At 38.6% G+C, this 22699-nt stretch overlaps 1 pseudogene; it reads left to right on the forward strand.

Moving 5' to 3' along the window:
- The first annotated feature begins 262 nt into the window (after positions 1 to 262).
- On the forward strand, positions 263 to 1934 carry LOC124102225 (T-complex protein 1 subunit zeta-like; annotated as a pseudogene).
- Positions 1935 to 22699: the final 20765 nt, after the last annotated feature.

A 22699-nucleotide genomic window follows, 5' to 3' on the forward strand; every position in this document is an offset into this window, starting at 1 on the left:
TCACGTACACCACAAGAATGGGATCTAATTAGAATAGTTATACTCCATGTATGTATAATATGTCAAATAGTTATACTCCATGTATGTATGATATGACAATACACTCTATTGTCATATGTATATATCTAAAAAGAACAAAGAAAAAAATAAACTAAAGAATAAACAAAGGATTTTTTTCAGTTTTTTCTTTCAAAGAGCTGCCCGGCCACTTGTCACTGGCTAGAGGTTCTGTGCGTGCCTATATTCCTTTCTTAGGGCAGCTATGGTGGCCATAAAGACACTGAACCCCAGACCAAGGTGGCCCACGTGCAGGCAGTACTGGCAGTGAACATCAGTGCACGCGGGCTATAGGACATGCTACAGACCATCCTGGGGTCCAAGGGCACCATGAAGATGCTAGTGTCAGGCGCTGGGGACATCAAGCTCACTAAGAATGGCAATGTGCTGCCGCACAAAATGCAAATTTCTCACCCAACAACCTTGCTGATATCAAAAGTAGCTATAGTCCAGGATGACATCGCTGGTAATGGCACTACTTCCAACATCCTCATTATCCGAGAGCTGCTCAGACAGGCAGATCTCTACATTTCTGAGGTTCTTCCTCCTAGAATAATCACTGAAGGTTTTGAAGCTGCAAAGAAAAAGGCCCTTCAGTTTGGGGAACAAATCAAAGTAAGCAGAGACATGGACAGGGAGACACTTTATAAAGGTGGCCAGAACATCTCTGAAAGTTCATGCTGAACTTGCAGATATCCTAACAGAGGATGTAGGAAACTCGATTTGGCCATTTAAAAAAATAAATAAATAAGCCTATGAACCTATGGTTGAGATCATGGAGTTGAAACATAAATCTGAAACTGACACAAGCTTAATCAGAGGGCTCATTTTGGACCAGGGGCCCACCACCCTGACATGAAGAAGAGAGTGGAGAATGCATACATTCTCACATGCAATGTGTCACTGCAGTATGAAAAAAACAGAAGTGAATTCTGGCTTTCTTTTTTTTTTTTTTTACAAGAGTATGGAAGAGAGAGAGAAACTAGCAAAAGCTGAAAGAAAATTTATTAAAGATAGAGTGAAAAAAAATAGTAGAATTGAAAAAGAAGGGCTGTGGTGATGCAGATAAAGGCTTTGTCATCATTAATCAAAAGGAAATTGACCCCTTTTCTTCAGATGCTCTGGCAAAAGAAGGCATAGTAGCTCTGCTCAGAGCTAAATGGAGAAATATAGAGAGGCTGACTCTTGCTTGTGGTGGGGGTAGCTCTGAATTCTCTTGATGACCTAAATCCTGACTGCTCGGGACATGCAGGACTTGTCTAGAGTAGAAAACAAGAAGTTCACCTTTATTGAGAAATGTAGCAATCCCCATTCTGACACATTATTAGTCAAAGGACCAAATAAGCACACACTCACTCAAATCAAAGGTGCAATACGAGATGTCTTGAGGGCAGCTGTGTGGTTCCAGGTGTCGGTACAGTGGAAGAGGCCATGGCAGAGGCCCTGATTAAATTCAAGCCCAGTGTAAAGGGCAGGGCCCAACTTGGAGTCCAGGCGTTTGCTGATGCACTGCTCATTATTTCCAAAGTTCTTGCTCAGAATTCCGGTTTTGACCTTCAAGAAACATTAGTTAATATTCAAGCAAAGCATTCAAAATCAGGTCACCTTGAAGGCACGGACTTGAACACTGGTGAGCCAATGGTTGCAGCAGAATTGGGCGTATGGGATAACTATTGTGTGAAGAAACAGCTTCTTCATTCCTGTACTGTGATTACCACCAACATTCTCCTGAGATCGTGAGAGCTGGAATGTCCTCTTTAAAAGCCTCCCTGTGTCATCTGGATCTTGAAGATTATGAAATGATTCTGAGGGATATAGCTGTGGATTTTTGTCCAAGCCTCAAATGGTTGTTCAAGGAATTTTCTTCTCCCATATGAAAAAAAAGAAAAAGATTGGGAACATATTGAAATTATAGTGTGAAATTATAATTACAATATTTTTAATTGCACTGCATATACATGCATAAAGCAGGTTCTTTTTACCCAGTGAACAGGATCATTCGTTTTACTTACAGTGACATAAATTACATGTTAGATAAACACTTTATCTGTCTTATTATATATTCCTTGAGAAAAAGAATAAACAAAAATAAGTTCAAGTCTTTTCACTAGTTACCTTTATGGACAATTTTCAAAAGACAGATATGAGCTGAAGTTCAGAGTAGTTCGGGTTTTCCACACAAAACTTAATTCAAAATAGAATACACTTTCCAACAAACAAACAAATTAATTAATCCCCTCTGCTATTAACTGAGTTGTTTAAAATATTTTGGAAAGCATTTCTGTAGTGTCAAGATTAAAAGCTGCATGTGACATTAACAGATAACTCAGAATTTATTTTGTCTCCCTTTTCTCCAAACACATGCATCACTTCAATTAATCAATAAAGGACTTTTGAGTGTGTGACTAAAAGGGAGACTTGCTTGGGGCTCTCTGGCCAAACACATCAAACTCTTCAATTTGTCCTTTGACCTTTATAATTTTACTCCTTCAGAGCCTCAAAAGTTTTTTTTTCAACTTTACTGTATTTTTTTTCCAGATTTTTAAGTGTTTGGGGGAAACATTATGTTTGAACATCTATCTTGAGTTATTATATAACTAATTGGTGATTAATTACTAAACAGCTGAAAATTGGATTTCCAGGACCATATGCTGGCAGAAAAATGTCAATAGGAAAAATGCAACATGTATATTCAGATGACTTGAACCAAAATCTTGGCTGTATTACTTTCAGCATTATTTTTTTTATCTTTGAGGGGGCACTTATTATAATGTCAGTTTTGTCTATTGCAGAAAAATGTATAAAGTTGCACTGTGATTAATATATGCTCCCATTTCCTTAGTGAACTTCCCTGTAGGTCAAGAAGCAGAAAGGTGAATAAAAAGTAAAGTGAAAAGAAAGAGAGAGAGAGAGAACACAGCACCAGGGAGCTTAATACAGTGTTTGTGATTGTGATTGCAGGCTTACATACATTAAAACTCATAGAACTATGCAGCCCCCAAAAAAGTTACACTTACTGTTTTGTTAATTTTTAAAAAATCAATTTTGAATCAAGTAACAACCAGCTTCTTCTGGATGAAGTAAACACCAGCATGGAAGGAATTCTGAAAAGGAAGCTGAGCAGCTGTATAAAGGTCTTGATGTGCCATGGAAGAGACTTGGTCTGTTCGGTATTACTACAATAAAATGCCTGAGACTGAGTAATTTATAAAGAACAAAAACATTTCTTTGTGGTTTTGAAGGCTGGGAAATCCAGGAGTAAGGCTGTGGCATATAGTGAATGCCTTTTTGTTGAGGCATCCCTTAGTGGAAGATGAAAGAACAAAGAAGAAGGAGAGAAGGCAAGGCATGGTGAGAAAAAAAAAAGATAAGATGAGAGGAGAGAAAGGGACAGAAGAGAGGTAACCCTCACCTCTTATAAGGAAGGAACCCATTCCCACAATAATGAACCCATACCCATAATAAAAATCCACCCTCATAACTATCTCTAAAATTCTCACCTCTTAATACTGTTACAGAAGAAATTAAATCTCAACATGAGTTTTGAAAGGGAAAAGCATTTCAAACCACAGCAGGAAGTGACAGAGGAAGCCCTCTCCTGTTCCTCACCCCCTCACTCTGAGGAGCTGAACACAGTAAGTCCTACCATGTCCCCACAAGCATGCAGGAACAGAAGCCCAGAAACGTGGGACCCTGCAGGAGTCCCGGACCAAGTCAGCCTGCTCTAATTGCCAGTGTCTCCTGGTTACCAGAGCTCCCACAGCCATGCCAGCACTTAACAGCAGGCGTACGGACACCAGCCAAACGCCTCAAGACTACCTCCCCAAGTTTCATTTTTCAGCAATTAAAACATTTTCTAAAGAGGATTGAATCCTAGTGTTGTGAATTGCTACATCGAAAAGATTTGGCTCAGTGTTTTTTAAAATTCTATGAAATGGCTACTCCCATCAGTGATTCACTTATGTTACTATGGCTTTAAACAAAACAGCCACTTAAAAAGATCATATTTTAATGCACCAGAAAAAATAATGTTGAACCAAAGAATCAAAAACACTTTTGCAAAAAAAAAAAGAGGAAATTGAGTCCACTTGTAAGCGGGAGATTTAATTTCTTTTGTAACAGCATTAAGAGGTGAGAACTTTAGAGATAGTTAGTTATGAGGGCAGATTTTTACTATGGGTATGGGTTCATTATTGGGGAGTGGGTTCCTTCCTTATAAGAGGTGAGGGTTACCCCTCTTCTGTTCCTCTCTCCCCTCTCCATCTAACCTTTTCCTCCCCTGCCTTGCCTCCTCTCCTTCTTTTCTGTTCATCGTGTTAGGGAACATGGTGTCTCAGAAAACTCATAAGCCAAAGGAAAAACAAAAGAAAGCAGAGGTATTGTCAGCAGTGCCGAACTGTGAAAGAGAACGAATCTTCCCAAAAACATCCCTTTACCTTCCTTTCTATTCACCAGACTGTTCTGTTTCTTTAAATCAGAAAAAAAAAAATCTGAAAAAGTGTGCTTATTGTGAATCTGAATTGTAGACCATCCCAGGAGTCAAAATATATTTGTAAGCAGGATATGTTTGTGTAAAAATGTAGCCGGTGGAGAACAAGGTAGGCAAAGGGTGGACAGAGGTGTGGAGGGCACCCTGGGTGGGAATACAGAGACAGACAGAACACCTGGCGGCCGGCCAGGAAGCTGGCGGAGGCACAGCTCGGCAGGTGAGGGACATGGATGCACCTGAACATGGCTGGAGAGCAGACAGCCTGCACAGGGATGGAGAATGTGGCAGATGGGGAACAAGGTTCACTAGGGATGGGAGGGGGCGATGTGGGCCCCAAGCGGGATCGCGGCAGCAGGTGGTCACTGGTAGACAGAAACTGTGATGGGCAGAGAAGAGAGGACATGGTGAGTGGGGGCCACAGCCTGCAGCCCCACAGTAAGCTCGGATTCCAAAGGAAGGCCCTGTCGGAAAGCTCTCCGTGCCTCGACTGCACCCAGTGGAGTAGATGAATGTGTCATACCAGGCACCCAGAGTGGACCACCCCACTTAGGTTCCCAGGGTCACTCTGGCTGCTTCTTTCCCTGTGAGCTCCTCCAAAACAGTCGCATTATTATCCTCTCTGCTGGCTCCTCAGGTTTTGCTCTCGCCTTTTGCTTTTGTTTGTTTGTTGCTGGCAAATAAGGAACAGATGAGGAGTAAGTAATCTTCTAAAGAAGCCAAGTTGTGCCTTTTGTTCATGGCCCCCAAGTCAGGTTAGGGAAGGTGTCTGGAAAGATACAATTAAGAATCTCTTCTCTGATATACAGAAGCTAACCCACAATAAGGGGGTGGGGTGAGGGGAAGAATAGAAATGCAGTAGATTAGACAATGGGAAATGTCAGGAATGGAGGGGGGATAAGCAAAGGGAAGACAGTGGAATGAATCTGGCATGATTTTCCCATGTACATATGAAACCAACCCAGTGAATCCCAGCACCATGTACATCCATAAGAATGGGACTCTAAAATAAGATATATTCCATGCTTGTATAATTATACCAAAATGGATTCTGCTGCCACATATTGTCGCGATGGACATGACTAAAACACTCAGGGGTCACTCCAAGGGAACTGGGCTGCGTGAAATAACCTCACAAGAGACAGAGATACCTTTTTCTTTGGGGGTCCTGTGACGGCTCCTCTGACCTTAAGGGTCTGCAGAGAGACAGAGAGAGAGAGAGCTCATGCTGACTCCTTTTATTGAGGAGAAGCCATTGAAATGAGGCAAGGGGTCAGGTTTCAAGAGGCTGAGTCTAGCTTCATGATGTCTGCTATCAGCAGGTTGACGGACATCTAGGAAGGCCACATCCAAGGCCAGAGTAAGAGAAGGGGACACACAAAGTATGTTTCCATGAACATTCTATCCCAAACAGGGCAAGGGGTAATATCACAAAGGAACAGGTGAGCGTAGCTCGATCCCTGGGAATGTAGGAAGGCACGCCCATGCACAAAGACACATTTGCGTTTTCTCTACTTTCAAGATCTGGGCTACCGTCTTCTGTTACTTAAGCAACCAGATCACGGGGTGGCCGACAGTTCCTCAGCTGACCAGGAGGGGAAGAAAATGCTGGTCACATGCTATGTCGGCCTCCCACAATGTATAACTAAAAAGAACCAATAAATTTTAAAATAAAAAAGGACCTTCACTAGGTTTTTTTAATTCCTAACACACACACAATGTAGAAGTCTGGAAGAAGGGAAGGAAAGATATGCAAAGAAAAAAAAATATTATGATGACTGGAGGCACAAGCAAAGAAAATGCATAGCCCTCACTATCATTTCAGACCCAAATAACATAGCAGGCCAACACATAAAATAACTCCTTAAGGCTGGGCTTGGGGGTACACACCTGTAATCCCAGCGGCTTGGGAGGCTGAGGCAGGAGGATCCCGAGTTCAAAGCCAGCCTCAGCAAAAGCAAGGTGCTAAGCAACTCAGTGAGACCCTGTCTCTGAATAAAATACAAGATAGGGCTCGAGAGGTGGCTCAGTGGTTGAGTGCCCCTGAGTTCAATCCCCAGTATGCCCTTGCCCTCCCGCCACCAAAAAAAAAAAGAAAAGAAAAGAAAGAAAGAAAGAAACTTCTTTAAGAATTATAAGGACAAAATAGAACAAATGAGCACCCCGGAATGTTTTAATGTACCCCATTTTAATATACACTTTTAACAGACTAAGTACATAAAAATAAAGATATAAAAGATCTGAATAATATCAGTCCTTGGTTCAGACTGTCTCAGACTAGTGCTTGAGGGGTTACATAGAGTAATTAACCATAAATTAAATTGTGAAGAAGAAATTAAATGTTAATTTTGAATCTTCCCCATAAAACTTTCTTCTCTGCTTAGCTTGGAGAGGCCCACACAGGAAGACTGAAGTGCACAGTCCCTGAGACCACACCAACCTAGGACTGCCTGGGTCCCCTTGTGTCACTAATGGTGTAACCTCAGCAATTCATTCTACTTTAGTCATCATCTTCTTTAAAGCTGGGGAACAGTCACAGCCTCAAAGTGTTATTAGTGATTACAAAATACACATAAAATGCTTAGGAGCCAAGCATCATGGCCTACACCTGTAATCCAAGTGACTCAGGAGGCTGAGGAAGAAGGATCATAAATGTGAGGCCAGCCTCAGCAGCATAGAAAACCCTATCTCAAAAAAATAAATAAATAAATAAACAAATAAATGAAAAGGACTAGAGATGTAGTTAAGTGGTAAAGCATCTCTGGGTTTAATCCCCAGTACCAAAATAAAAAATTTTAAAAATTTTTTAAATTTTAAAAGAATGCTTAGGAGAGTGACCATAACATAGTAAATTTACAATAAATATCTGCTATTATTATTATTACTACTATATTATAAGTACATGGCCCCAAGGCTTAAAAAACAATATTAAAAAAGAAAGGCTGTGGTGAGTATAGCTCAGAACCAAAGAATGAGCTCGATATATGGAAGGCCTGGGTTCAATACTCAGCACCAAAAATTAAGTGAGTGAGAGTGTGTGTGTGTGTGTGTGTATAAGTCAGAGACAGAAAGAAAGAAAGAAGAGAATTCTTTCTTCTAAAGAAGAAACAGTTTGAGAGATTTGTAAGTTCAACTCCATAAGTGAGAAGGCACCCATAGAAAGGAAAGTAAAAGAAACACTTACTCAGAAAATTACAAAGACAATTCCCACTTTGTACTACTCAAGATCTGTTCAGTACAAGTAAGAAAAAGCCCAGCTCAGCCTATCTTAAAAAAAAAGAAATTTAAACACTTAGCTGGAATTCCAAGAGTTAAGATCACTTTGGAAGCAGTGACCAAGGAGCTCTTCCATATCATGCAGTTCTACATTCCCTTCTTTCCATCTCCTCATGACTGAAATTTGGTTTCCTTTCAGAATAGACATTCATTGGCTTAGACAAATGGGGAATGAAGGGAAGGGGAGACAGGAACAGGAAAGAAGGAATGGAACGTAACTTCCCCACGTTCATATATGAATTCACAACCAGTGTAACTCCACATCATGTACAACCACAAGGGTGGGAAGTTGAACTCCATGTATGTATAATATGTCAAAGTACACTCTACGGTCATGTATATCTTAAAAAAAAAAAGATCAGACTTAATGCTTCCTCATTCTCACCTAGCAAGAGGTTCCACTATTTCTGTACTCCCTTCCAGGAAGACTGCGCTGATCCCAGGAAGCAGATCAGTTTCCACAGCAAAAACTGGGATGGGTCTTCAGCTTCATCCCAAATAGTAGACAATAGAAAACAGGAGAATTTCAAGAGAATGTAGGTGAGAATAAACGCTGCACCACTCGGTCTACAGTCTCCCCAAGTGGGTTTCTCAGAATGCAATGGCTGCACAGTTAATCCACTCTGTCTGCTACACACACACTTTGGGATAAATTTGCCACATGTTCAAGTGAGCCAGTGCTGCCCACAGAGTGGTCATTGAGTTATTCTGTCAGAACCACTTGCTGATCTAATTAAAAGCCTGAAGTGAGTAACTGGCTTCTCGTTTGATCCTTTTCGGCCAAGTATTTCTGGGTTGGGTGCCATGAAAATCCATGTGGATTGTTCCAGCAGCCTCAAGATGGAGATGTGGCCCAGAAGGCCATGGACTCGCTGAGACAAAGACTGGGTCCAGAGTCCCATTGCTGGCCCAGGCTGGATCATGCCTCATCCATCCTACTTCCTCAAATCCACATGATTTCATAAATTACAAAGCTTACTAAATTCATCCAAAATCCTGACAAAACATTTTTTCCAAGTCTGGTCTATTTCCAAAGGTGAAAAAGTCTAAATTATAAAATATTACAATGTCTCAATGAAAGTAAACAAAGGAGAATTAGGTGAAATATCATGGAAGTTTATAAAAACCCCTTCACAGAATAAAGAATTCCCAAGAGCATTTTGTCTGGTTCAAATTAATAACTTATGCTATGATTAAAACACCATTTGTATGAATCCTCCAGTTACTCCACATCATGAGAAAGGTCAAGGCTTGACCATTTGTGTTGTATGATTTGGGGCCTTGCTCACATTCTTCCATTTGGAATGAGAGCTCTCCTAATTTTACCTGAGGCTCTGAGCAATCAGCAGTATGTACATGCTTCTTGGAATCTCAAGAACCTCCACTTCTACCCTGGAATGAAAATCCCTATGGACCCTAAACATTTATTTTTTTAATTCTGTATATATTTTTTACCATATATATGTATACCCCCAAGACAAAAAAAGAAAAAAGAAAAAGAAGCTGATAGAGTCAGCTATTTTTTAACTGACTCAGGCAGAGTCTTTCAGAGAATCAGGACTTGGAGAAAACATTATTTTAAACCTGTAAGTATTTACCATTTTGGGAACAATGAAGGGCCACTGTCACATCTGTTTAGTGGCATCTGTTTACCTTGCCAAGCACTGCCCTCAAGGGTGGCCTTGGAGAAGGGTTTTACAATTTCCCAAATGTGTTTCCTGGCATCCATTCAGATCACTCAGTTATTTTATTTCCATTTAGTTACATGGTGAATAATTTTAACAGATTTCCTTTTGCTGAACTATCCTTGCATTGCTTGTATAAATGGTCTCTCTATCAAGATGCTCTGCCCTTTAGGGCCCTGCATTTTTTATTTGCTCACATTTTAACTGAGATCTTTGTACCTTTGTTTTTGAGTGGAATTAACCTATATATATTTTATTCTCATGAAATTTTTGTCCAATACGGGATCTGGATTCTGTAAAACATTAGAAAAAAAATATGAGAACTGTTTCTTTGTTATTCTGTACTCTGAAACAGTTTAAATGATAGAAATTGTCAGTTCCCTAAAAAATGATGACTTTTTAGTGTTAGTCAGTTTTCCATTACTCTGAGAAAAAGCCTGAGAGAATCAACCTAAAAAGGAGGAAAGGTTTGTTTTGTTTTTGTTTTTGCTTTTGGAGGGAGTGTTGCTTGTTTGTTGGCTCGGTTTACATTTCTTTTCACATTTTTATTGGTCCTAATAGTTGTACATAATGATGGGATTTGTTGTTACATATTCATACATGCATACAATATAACAATATAATTTGACAAATATCACTCCCCAGCACTTTCCCCCTTCCTCCCCTCTTCCCACTCCCTGCTCCCTTTCCTCTTGCTGATCTCCCTTTGAGCCTCATGAGACCCCCACATACACACCTTTTTTTTTCCTTGTATATACTGATGGGATTTTTTGTTACATATTTGTACATGCACACAATACACAAATAATAATATAATTTGGCCAGTATCACTCCCCAGCATATCCCACCTCTCACCCTTTGGTCCCTTTCCTCTACTTATCTTCCTTTGATTCTCATGAGATCCTCAACCCTCACCTTTCTTTTTCTTTTTCCTATGCTCCACATATGAGAGAAAACATATGAATCTTGACCTTCTGAGTAGCTTATTTCATTTAACAAAACAGTCTCTAGTTTCACTTTCCTACAAAGGACACTTTCATTTGTCTTTATGACTGAATAAATTCCATTGTGTATATATATCACATTTTCTTTATTCATTCATTCTGCTGATGGACACCTAGGCTGGTTCCATAGTTTGGCTAATGTTAATTGTGCTTCTCTAAAAAATGGGTAGGCATGTATCTCTGTAGTGTGATGACTTTAATTCTTCAGGGTGAATACTAAGAAGTCATAGAGCTGGGTCATATGGCGGTTCTATGCCTAGTCTTTTGAGGAAACTCCATACTGGTTCCCTCCATGGTTGTACAAATTTACAATCATCACCAACAGAAAAATATTCCTTTTTTCTCCACATCCTCTCCAGAATTTATTATTTGTATTCTTGATGACTGACATTCTAACTGGAATGAGTTGAAATCTTAGTGTAGTTTTAATTTGCATTTCCCTAATTGCCAATGATGTTGAACTTTTTTTATATGTTTAATAGCTATTTGTATTTTTTCTCTTGAAAAGGGCCTATTTAGTTAATTTGTCATTTATTAATTGGGTTATATGATTTTTTTGGTCTTAACTTTTTGGGGTTCTTCATATATTCTAGATATTAATCCTCTGTTAGAAAGGTAGCTCGCAAAGATTTTCTCTCATTCTGTAGGTTCTCTCTTCACATTCCTGATTGTCTCCTTTGTTGTACAGAAGTTTTAAATTTGATGCCATCCCATTTATAAATTCTTAGCATTATTTCCTGAGTTTAGGGGTCCTTTTGAGGAAGTAGTTCCCTGGGGTTATATTTTGGAGTATTGACCCTACATTTTCTTCTAGGTCTTGCATAGTTTCTGGTCTAATTCTTAGGTGTTTGATCCATTTTGAGTTGCCTTTTGTCCAGGATGAGAAATAAGGGTCTATTTTCATTCTTCTACATATGGATATCCAGTTTCCCGGCACCATTTATTTAAAAGGCTGTCTTTTCTCCAGTGTATGTTTTTGGCAACTTAGTCAAGCGTCAGGTGACTATAGATGTGTGGGTCTGTCTCTGTGTCTTCAATTCTGTATCATTGGTCTATGTGTCTGTTTTTATGCTAGTACCATGCAGTTTGTTACTGTAGCTCTACAGTATATTTTGAAGCCAGGTATTGTGATGCCTCTAGTATTGCTTTTTTGGATTAGGATTGCTTTGGCTATTCTGAATTTTGGGACTGTTTTTGCTAGTTCTGAGAAGAATGTCATTGGTATTTTGATGGAGATTGCATTGAATCTGTATATTGCTTTTGATATTACAGCCATTTTAACAATATTAATTCTGCCTATTCATGAACATGGGAGGTTAAAGGAGGAAAGTTGTATTTTGACTCACAGCTCCAGAGGTTGCAGGCCACCATCACTTGACCCTATTGCCTTTGGACCCATGGTGGCATAATACATTATGGCAGGAGCACTCACCTCATGACAACCAGGAAGCAAGAGAGGGAAGAAGCTAATCTCCCAACCTCCCCTTCAAAGACACATGTCCAGTGACCTAATTTCCTTCCATTAGGCCCAATCTCTTAAATGCTCTACCACACCTCCTAATAGCACCATAGACTGGGGGCCAAGCCTTTAACATATAGGCCTTTGGGGGACATTTCAAATCCAAACCATAGATAGCAGTGACTATTAGAGGACTCATGGGCTGTGTGTTAGCCACAAGGGTAATTATCATGAAGATGAACTAGACCAACCCACTCAAGATGGCTCCTTCACTATAAAGAATTGTTCAAGTATAGAACCTTGCTGTTTACCATGCACTGTTCTAATCTTGGCTGGATCCCGGAGGTTCATGATAGTCTAATAATATTGACTTTCTCTCTCTGCAGCCTCCACTGCACTGGAGTCTGGGAAAACTTAAGAGCAGAACCCCAGATAAGGCATTGCTGCCATAATATCCCTGATCTTTTGGCTCTGGTGCCCCAAAACATAGTGGTCCCGCATCTCAGAAATCTGAGCTCACACTGAGGCCAAGACTAGAACAAAGCATATGTGAAAGAAAGTAACAGTCTTAAGTATGTTGGTGCCAGATCGTGAATTTCTTTGGCGTCGATCATAAAGGAAATGGGGAACCACTGAAGGTGCAGCAACAGGAGGCAAATTAATGTCAGGTTGGCAAGAGGGACGGCATCTCAGCATTTAATTGAAAAAGACTGAAAAGTTTGCTAGTTTTCCTAAAGTAGATGCCAAATGTGACAATTTAGCCAAAGGGAAGCTGTTGCAGACCGCCAGAAAGAGTGTCCTCTGAGACATATCAATCCTTCCTCTGGATGTTGAATTTCTAACATCTTTGCCATTTATAAAACTCCCTGACCGTGTGATGCCTGGATGTTTTATGTTCGTCTTTCCACATGTTTCTGGAGAATAAACATGCATTGTCATTTATATCTTTTACTTATAAATGATAAACTACTTACTGATTATATCTTAGCTTACAGAACATATACACAATGTGAGTATATTATCATAAAAATAACCATTCAAATGCACAATAAAGGTTTCTGTTCCAATCATCCTAACTATATACTCATGGGGTCTGTCATACAGAAAATAATATTACTTCCATTTGGTGTGCCAAATTAAATGAAATTTGCCAAAATATTGCACTTGTCATGGTTGTCAGGCTAAACTAAATTAGTTGAAATAAAACAACTCAGAGTGGAATGATTGTGCTTGTTCTCTAACCCAATTCTTGAAACCATCCACATCAAGTCGCCAAAGTTATTTTCCAGTCTTTCCGTCACAGTCTTTATGATGATTTAATCACAACCACATTCATGATGAGTGGTAGGTACAGTGTTGCTGGGTGGCTTTCATACATGACCTTCTAACACTACCCTGAGAAGTAGATGGTCATTGCTCTGATGAGAAAACTCAAGTTCAGAGAGCTTTGACTCTCACTTAAAGAAGTTGTCTCATGAATTCCAACCAGGAGTCCTGTTAAAACAATACCCAATCTTTTCTTTCTTTGTTTCCTTATTATTTTATATTTTTTTGTTCTAATTAGTAATATATGACAGTAGAATACATTTTGACACATCATACATAAATGGAGTATAACTCTTCATTCCTCTAATTGTACATAATGTAAACTTACACCAGTTGTGTAATCATATATACACATAGGATAATAATGTCCTATTCATTCTACTGTCATTCCTATCCTCATACCCCTGCCCCTCCATTTACTCCCCTCTGTCTAATCCAAAGTACCTTTATTCTTCCCTAGCCACCACCTTCTTATTGTGAATTAGCATCCTCATATCAGAGAGAACATTTGGCCTTTGGTTCTTTGGGACTGGCCTTTTTTACTCAGCATGATATTCTCCAATTCTATTTATTTACAAGAGAATATCACAATTTCATTCTTCTTTATAGCTAAGTGATATTCTATTGTGTATATAGACCACATTTTCTTTTTCCCATTCATCTGTTGAAGGGCACCTAGGTTGGTTCCATAGCTTAGCTATTGTAATTGGAACTGCTATAAACATTGATGTGACTGCATCGTTGCTGTAGTATGCTGATTTTAAGTGCTTTGGGTATAAACTGAGGAGTGAAGTGGGTCAAATGGTGGTTCCATTCCAAGTTTTCTGAGGAATCTCCATACTGCTTTACAGAGTGATTGCACCAATTTGCAGTCCCACCAACAATGTATGAGTGTACCTTTTCCCCACATCCTCACCAATACTTATTGTTGCTTGTATTTTTTTTACACAAATGGAGCACAACTTTTTTTACACAAATGGAACACAACCATTTCTCTGGTTTTACACCATTCGTGCATTGATACCCATACATGGGGTAATCATGTCCATATCATGCCACCATATTCCCACACACACACACACTCTCCCTCCTCTCCTTTCCTTCCCCTCCCTCCCCTCTGCTCAATCCAAAATTCCTCCCTTCTTCCCTTTCCCCTGCCCATTATGGATCAGCATCCACTTATCAGAGATAACATTTGGGGGGATTGGCTTACTTCACTTAGCATGATATTCTCTAATTCTGTCTATTTGACCATAAATTCCATACTTTCATGCTTCTTTAAGGCTGAGTAGTATTCCATTGTGCATACGCACACACACACTCACACACACACACACACACACACACACATATATATATATATATACACCACAATTTCTTTATCCATTCATCTATTGAGGGGCATCTAGGCTATTTCCACAGTTTAACTATTGTGAATTGAGCTGCTATAAACAATGAGGTAGCTGTATCTCTGAAGTGTACTGATTTTAAGTCATTTGGGTACAGATCGAGGGGTGGGATAGCTGGGTCAAATGGTGATTCCATTAATCAAGTTTTCTGAAGCATCTCCACACTGCTTTCCAAAGTGATTGCCCCAAATTTGCAATCCCACCAGCAATGAATTAATGTACCTTTTCCCTCACATCCTCTCCAGCACTTACTGTTGCTTGATTTTTTGATAATTTGTTGCTGGTATTCTTGGTAATTGCCATTTTGACTGGAGTGAGATGGAATCTCACTTTAGTTTTAATTTGCATTTCTCTAATTGCTAAAGATATTGAGTATTTTTTTCATATATTTGTTGATTGATTGTATTTCTTCCTCTGTGGAGTGTCTGTTCAGTTCCTTAGCCCATTTATTGATTGGGTTATTTGGGGTTTTTTTGGTGTTAAGTTTTTTTGAGTTCTTATATATCCTGGAGATTAATGTTCTATCTGAGGTACATGTGACAAAGATTTTCTCCCATTCTGCAGGATCTCTCTTCATGTTATTGATTATTTCTTTACTGTGAAGAAGCTTTGTGTGTGTGTGTGTGTACTGGGGATTAAACCCAGGGGCACTTAACCACTGAGCCACATCCCCAGTCCTTTTTTTATATTTTATTTAGAGACAGGGTCTCCCTGAGTTGCTAAATGCCTTGCTAAGTTGCTAAGACTGACATTGAACTTGCAATCCTCCTGCCTTAGCCTCTTGAGCCACTGGAATTACAGGAGTGCATCACCTTGCCCAGCTGTAAAGAAGCTTTTTAGTTCAATTCCATCCCATTTATTGATTCTTGATTTTACTTCTTGTGCTTTAGGGTCTTGTCAAATCCTAAGCTAATACCCAAGTGTCTTGAGCAAATGGGTTAGTAAAAGAAGTGCCTATACTTCTAGCACAGTTTTCAGTACTTAGGCACACTAACATCTCAAGAATTCATTTCTGCTGGAGGTGGAAGTGCACACCTGTAATTCCAGCAATCCAGGAGGTCGAGTGAGGAGAATCACAAGTTTGAGGCCAGCCTCAGAAACTTAGTGAGGAATTAAGCAAATTAACAAGATCCTGTCTCAAAATAAAAATTTAAAAAGGACTGGAAATATAGCTCAGTGGTTAAGTGTCCTTGGGTCAATCCCCAGTGGCCAAAAAAAAATAAGAGAGACAGAGACAGAGAGAATTCATTTCATTCCTTATACATCCAACAGATATGTGCTAAGCACATGCTATGTTGCAGATTCTAAGCGCTTGGGGCATATGCATGAGCAAAACATGCCTTACCTCCTAGAGCTCACATGCTAGTAAGGGAAAGCAGTTGACAAGCCGTAGTTGACAAGTAAACAAATCAAATAGTATGTCAGAGTGGCTAAATTCTGCAGTGAGATGAGAGTGGGGGAATACGCTACAATGTTAAGAAGGACAGATATAGTCCTCATGAAGAAAATTATATTTGAGCAAAGGATTGAAGGAGAATATCCAGGGAGGAGTGTTCCAGAAAGTGGTAAGCAGCAGGGTGAATGTTCCCAATGTGGTGTGTGCTTGGTATCCCGAAAAAATAACAAGGAATGAGGCTGGAATGAGGGGAGGGCACAAATGTGTGAGGTTGGAAAGATAAGAAGAGACTGTGTACAACTGGAAGGATTCCAGCCTTTGCTCTCAGTGAATTGGAAGATGTTGCAATATTTTGAGCAGAGGAGGGTTTGTGAGCTCTCTGAAGGGTTAGTAGTCACTCAAGTTGATCTCTTGAGAGCAGACTAGTAAGGTAAAGGCATAAACAGGGGAAGCTGTAAGGAGCTTTTGCAATGACCTTCAGCAAAAAGATGCAGTGCCTTGGACCTGATGATGGTGCAGGAGGAGGCAGGTGGTTGGATTCTCTACATCCTTCCAAAGGACTCAGATTTCCTGAGGGGGTGGTAGATATTTTATCAGATATCATAAACATATCTTTTTTCACAAAAGATAGTCAAGGAAATCAACCATTTTGTTGTGCAGAGTATTCTCACTGAGTTGATCTGTTGAGGGTGCTTGTATGGAGAACCCAAGACCACTGGACCAGAGGCTATAAGTTTAGGTTTTATGAGTTTAGCAACCTCTTGTCTGAGTACATTACCCTATTATTCAGAAGGTCATAAAGGATTTCCTTACATATTGTTGGAAAACAGCTGGAATTTTTTTCTTAATTAATGCAGAAATTTTATGTATTTATGAGGTCCCAGATGATGATACATGTATACATTGGGCAACATTCAAATCAGTGTAAGCTCAATAAATAAATTTAGCAAAATATGGGCTAGGGTGGGTAGTTCAGTGGTAGAGCGCTTGCCCAGCATGTGTGAGGCACTGGTTTGATTATCAGCACCACATATAAATAAATGAATAAAATGAAGGCCCATCAACAACTAAAAATACATATAAGAATTTTGTCTTTTAATTAGCAAAGTAGCAGTTTACAAAATCAACAAACAAAAGTCAATATTTTTCCTATACACCAATAGTAAACCTGATGAGAAAGAAATCAGGAAAACAATCCCAGATACAATAGCCTCAAAAAAAAAAAAAAACCCAGGAATAAATCTAACCAAAGAGGTGAAAGACCTCTACAATGAAAACTATAGAATGCTGAAGAGAGAAATTGAAAAAGACACAAAAAGGTGGAGACCTCCAATGTTCATGGAGAGACAAAATTAATATTGTTAAAATGATCATACTAGTTGGGTGTGGTGGCACATCCCTCTAATCTCAGCAGCTAGGGAGGCTGAGGCAGGAGGATCACAAGTTCAAAGCCAGCCTCAGCAACTGCAAGGCGCTAATCAACTCAGTGAGACCCTGTGTCTAAAAAAAATACAAAATAAAGCTGGGGATGTGGCTCAGTGGTAGAGTGCTCCTGAGTTCAATCCCTGGTACAAAAAAAAACAGTCACACTACCAAAAGCAATATACAGTTTCAATGCAATCCCCATCAAAATACCAATAACATTCTTCACAGAACTAGAAAAACATGATCCTAAAATTTTTTTAGAAGAATAAAAGACCAAAATAGCCAAAGCAATTCTAAGCCCAAAAAAAGCAATGCTGGAAGCATCAAAATACCTGACTTCAAATTATACCACAGAATTTTAGTACATGGTACTGGGGGGGAAAAAATACATGCACCAATGGAGCAAAATAGAAGACACAGTGACAAACCCATATGGACACAGACATATGATCCTTGAAAAAGGCACCAAAAGCATACAGTGGAGAAAAGAAAGCTTTTTAAACAAATGGTTCTGGGAATACTGGATATCCATATGTAAAAATGAAACTACATCTCTTTCTTCACCCTGCACAAAAGTCAACTCAAAAAAGGATCAAAGACCTAGAAATTAAACCAGAAACTTTGCAACTCCTAGAAAAAAACATAGGCTCAACACTCCAACATATAAACACAGGTAACAACTTCCTCAATAGGATCCCTAAAGCTCAGGAAATAACGCCAGGAATTAATAAATGGTATGATGTCAACTTAAAGTTTTACACAGCAAAGAAACAATTATGAATGTAACAACAGAACTTACAAAATGGGAGAAAAAAAATCTTTGCTAGCTACTCTTCTGGCAGAGGATTAATATCTAGAATAACAAAGAAGTAAACACCACAAAAAAAACAAATAACTCAATTAATAAAAGGGTAAATGAATTAAACAGTTTTCAAAAGAAGAAATACAAATGGCCAATAAATATATGAACAAATGTTCAACATCTTTAGTAATTAGGGAAATACAAATCAAAACTATTCTGAGATTTCATCTCATTCCAGTTAGAATGGTGCCATCAAGAATACAAATAATAAGGGACTGGGGCTATAGCTCAGCGGTAGAGCACCTGTCTCACACATGTGAGGCATTGGGTTCAATTCTCAGTACCACATAAAAATTTTTTTTAAAGTAAATATAAAAAACTTTTACAAAAAAAAGAATACAAATAATAAGAAATTATGGAGAGGATGTGCAGAAAATGGAACACTTTTACATTGTTGGTGGGATTGTGAATTTGCAGAACCACTATGGAAATCAGTATGGAGTTTCCTCAAAAGACTAGACATGTTACCAACAAAGAAAAGCCCAGGACTAGATGGATTCTCAGCCAAGTTCTACCAGACCTTCAAACCATTTCTAAATTTTTCCAGAAATAGAAAACAAGGGAACTCTTCCAAACTCATTCTATGAAGCTAAATATCAAAACTAGACACAGAGACATCAAGGAAAGAAAACCTCAAACCAATACCCTTGATAACATAGATGCAAAAATCCTTAACAAACTACTGGCAAATCACATACAAAAAAAAAATATGTTAAAAAGATATTGCACCATGATCAAGTGGGGTTCATTCCAGGGATGCAAGGTTGGTTCCATATAGGGAAATCAATAAACATAATTCATCATATCAATAGACTTAAAGACAATATCTCAATAGATGCGGGAAAAGCATTTGATAAAATTCAGCATCCATTCATTGCTCAAAACACTAGAGAAACTAAGGATAGTAGGAACATATTTCAACATTGTTAAAGTTATATATGCTAAACCCAAGGGCAACATCATTCTAAGTGGATAAAAATTGAAAGCATTCCCTCTAACAACAGGAACAAGATATGGATGCCCTCTTTCACCACTTCTATTCAAATAGTGCCTGAAACCCTAGCCAGAGCAATTTGACAAAAGAAATTAAAGGGATACAATAAGGAAAGGAAGAGTTCAAACTCTCCCTGTTTACCAATGACATGATTCTATATTGAGAAGATTCAAAAAACTCCACTGGAAAGCTTCTAGAACTCATAAATGAATTCTGCAAAGTGGAGAAAAATTAACACCAATAAATCAATTGCATTTCTATATAGTAATGACAAATCATCTGAAAGAGAAATCAGGAAAAATATTCCATTCACAATAGCCTCAAAAAAAAATACGTGGGAATCAATCTAACAAAAGATCTCTATGATGAAAAGTACAAAAGAGGGCTGGGGTTGTGACTCAGAGGTATAGTGCTCTCCTAGCATGTGCGAGGCCCTGGGTTCAATCCTCAGCACCATATAAAAATAAATAAAATAAAAGTATTGTGTCCAACTACAAATAAATTTTTTTTTTAATTACAGAAGACCCAGAACGAAACTGAAGAACTTAGAAAGTGGAAATATCACCCATGTTCTTTGATAGGCAGAGTTAATATTGTCCAAATAGCCATACTACCAAAAGTATACAGATTTAATGCAATTTCTATTAAAATCCCAATGACATTGTTCAGAGAACTAGAAAAGGCAAAAATTCATTTGGAAAAATAAGAGACCCAGAATAGCCAAAGCAATTTTTAGCAAGGAGAGTAAAGCAGGAGGGCATAACAGATTTTAAATTATACTACAGATCTATGTAACAAAAACAGCATGGTATTGGCACCAACACAGGCATGTAGACCAATGGAACAGAATAGAAGACACAGATAAACCCACATAAATATATATCTCATACTAGACAAAGGAGTCATAAATACACATTGGAAAAAAGATAGCCTCTTCAACAGATGATGCTGGGAAAACTGGAAATTCATATGCAGTATAATGAAATTTAACCCCTTTATCTCACTGTTCACAAAACTCGACTCAAAGAGAATCAAAGACCTAGGTATTAGACCAGAGACTTGCACCTACTAGAAGAAATATAGGCCCCAACTCTTCATCATGTCATCTCAGGAACAGACTAAAGTACAAGAATCAATAAATGGGTTGGTATCAAACTAAAAAGCTTCTTCTCAGCAAAGGAAACAATTAAGAATGTGATCAGAGAACCTGCGGAATGGGAGAAAATCTTTGCCACCTGCGCCTCAGATAGAGCATTAATCTCCAGGATATAGAAAGAACTAATAAACTTAACACCAAAAAACAAATAAGCCAATCAATAAATGGGCTAAGGAACTGAACAGACACTTCACAGAAGAATAAATACAACTGGTCAAAAAAAAATGAAAAAATGTTCAACATCTCTAGCAATAGAGAGATGCAAATTAAAACTACACTGAGATGTCATCTCACTCCAGTCAAAACGGCAATTATCAAGAATACAAGCAATAAGTGTTGTCGAGGATGTGAGGGGAAAGGTACACTCATACATTGCTAGTGGGACTTCAAATTGGTGCAACCACTCTGGGAAGCAGTATAGATTCCTCAGAAAATGTGGAATGGAACTACCATGTGACCCAGCTATTCCACTCCTTGGTTTATACCCAAAGGACTTTAAATCAGCATACTACAGTGACGCAGCCATATCAATGTTTATAGCAGCTCAATTTACAAGAGTTAAGCTATGGAACCAACCTAGATGCCCTTCAACAGATGAATGCATAAAGAAAATGTGGTACATATACACAATGGATATATTACTCAGCCCTAAAGAAGAATAAAATTATGGCATTTGCTTGTAAATGGATGGAACTGAAGAATATCATGCTAAGTAAAATAAGCCAAAAAAAAAACAAAGTCCAAATGTTCTCTGATATGTGGATGCTAAACCACAACAAGGGGGAGTGGGGAGGGGAAGAATAGAAGTTCATTGGATTAGACAAAGGGAAATGAAGGGAAGGGAGGGGGGATAGGAATAGGAAAGTCAAATGAAATGGACGTAAATTTCCTTTGCTCATATATGAATATAAACCAATATGTAACAACAAATCTCACTATTTTGTATGATATTAATGCATCATTTTTTTAAATGTGGGAAAAAATCAGGGTAAGCTCAGTTGGTATTATAGACAGTTAAGACAGTAGTAGATGTTCAAATCGTCGACACAGGAGTTTGAAAAGTTGGAAGTATTATTCTAGGCCCAGGAGTCAAAATCAGTACATGGACCTGGGACCCTAAGCCAAGCAGGAATTCTTTTTTGTTGTTGTCGTTATTAATTGTAATAATCATCTTTTTTTTCCTTTTTATTGGTGCATTATAATTATACACAATAGTGAGATTTGTTATAATATATTAATATGTGCACATAATAAAACAGTATGATTTGATCAATTTCATTCCCCAGTACCTCCTCTTTCCCTCCCCTCTCTTCCCCTCAACCCCTTCTATTCTATTCTACTGGTCTCTCTTCTATCTTTTTAAATTTGTTCTAATTAGTTATACATGACAGTAGAATGTATTTTGACATATTGTACACAAATGGAGCACAACGTCTCATTCCTCTGTCTGTACATGGTGCAGAGTTACTCCAGTAGTGTCATCATACATGTATACAGGGTAATCATGTCTGTCTAGTTCTACCATCCTGCCCATCCCCATACTCCCACCCCTCTCCTCACTCCCTTCTGCACAATCCAAAGTTCCTTCATTCTTCCCTACCCCATCCCCACTATGGATTAGCATCCGCTTATCAGAGAAATCATTCGGCCTTTGGAATTGGCTTATTTCTCTTAGCATGATGTTCTCTGGTTCCATCCATTTACCTATAAATGTTATAATTTCATTTTTTGAAGGCTAAGTAATATTCCATTGTGTATATATACCACATTTTCTTTATCCATTCATCTGTTGAAGGACATCTAGGTTGGTTCCATAGTTTAGCTATTGTGAATTGTGCTGCTATAAACATTATGTGGCTGCCTTACTATAGTATGCTGATTTTAAGTCCTTTGAGTATAAACTGAGGAGTGGGATAGCTGGGTCGAATTGTGGTTAGATTCCAAGTTTTCTAAGGAATCTCCATACTGCTTTCCAAAATGGTAGCACCAATTTGTAGTCCCACCAGCAATGTATGTACCTTTTTCCCCACATCCTAACCAACACTTATTATTACTTGTATTCTTGATACTTCCAAGCAGGAATTCTAAAGCAAAAATATATCCTTGACAATTAGCCCTTAATGACTGGAGCCAGTCCTGGGGCTGAGAGGAGATAGCTTCTCCC

This window comes from Marmota monax, unplaced genomic scaffold (assembly GCF_021218885.2).
Source record: "Marmota monax isolate L192 unplaced genomic scaffold, Marmota_monax_Labrador192_F-V1.1 WCK01_AAM20220418_F8-fsc00161, whole genome shotgun sequence".
NCBI classification, from domain to species: Eukaryota; Metazoa; Chordata; class Mammalia; order Rodentia; family Sciuridae; genus Marmota; species Marmota monax.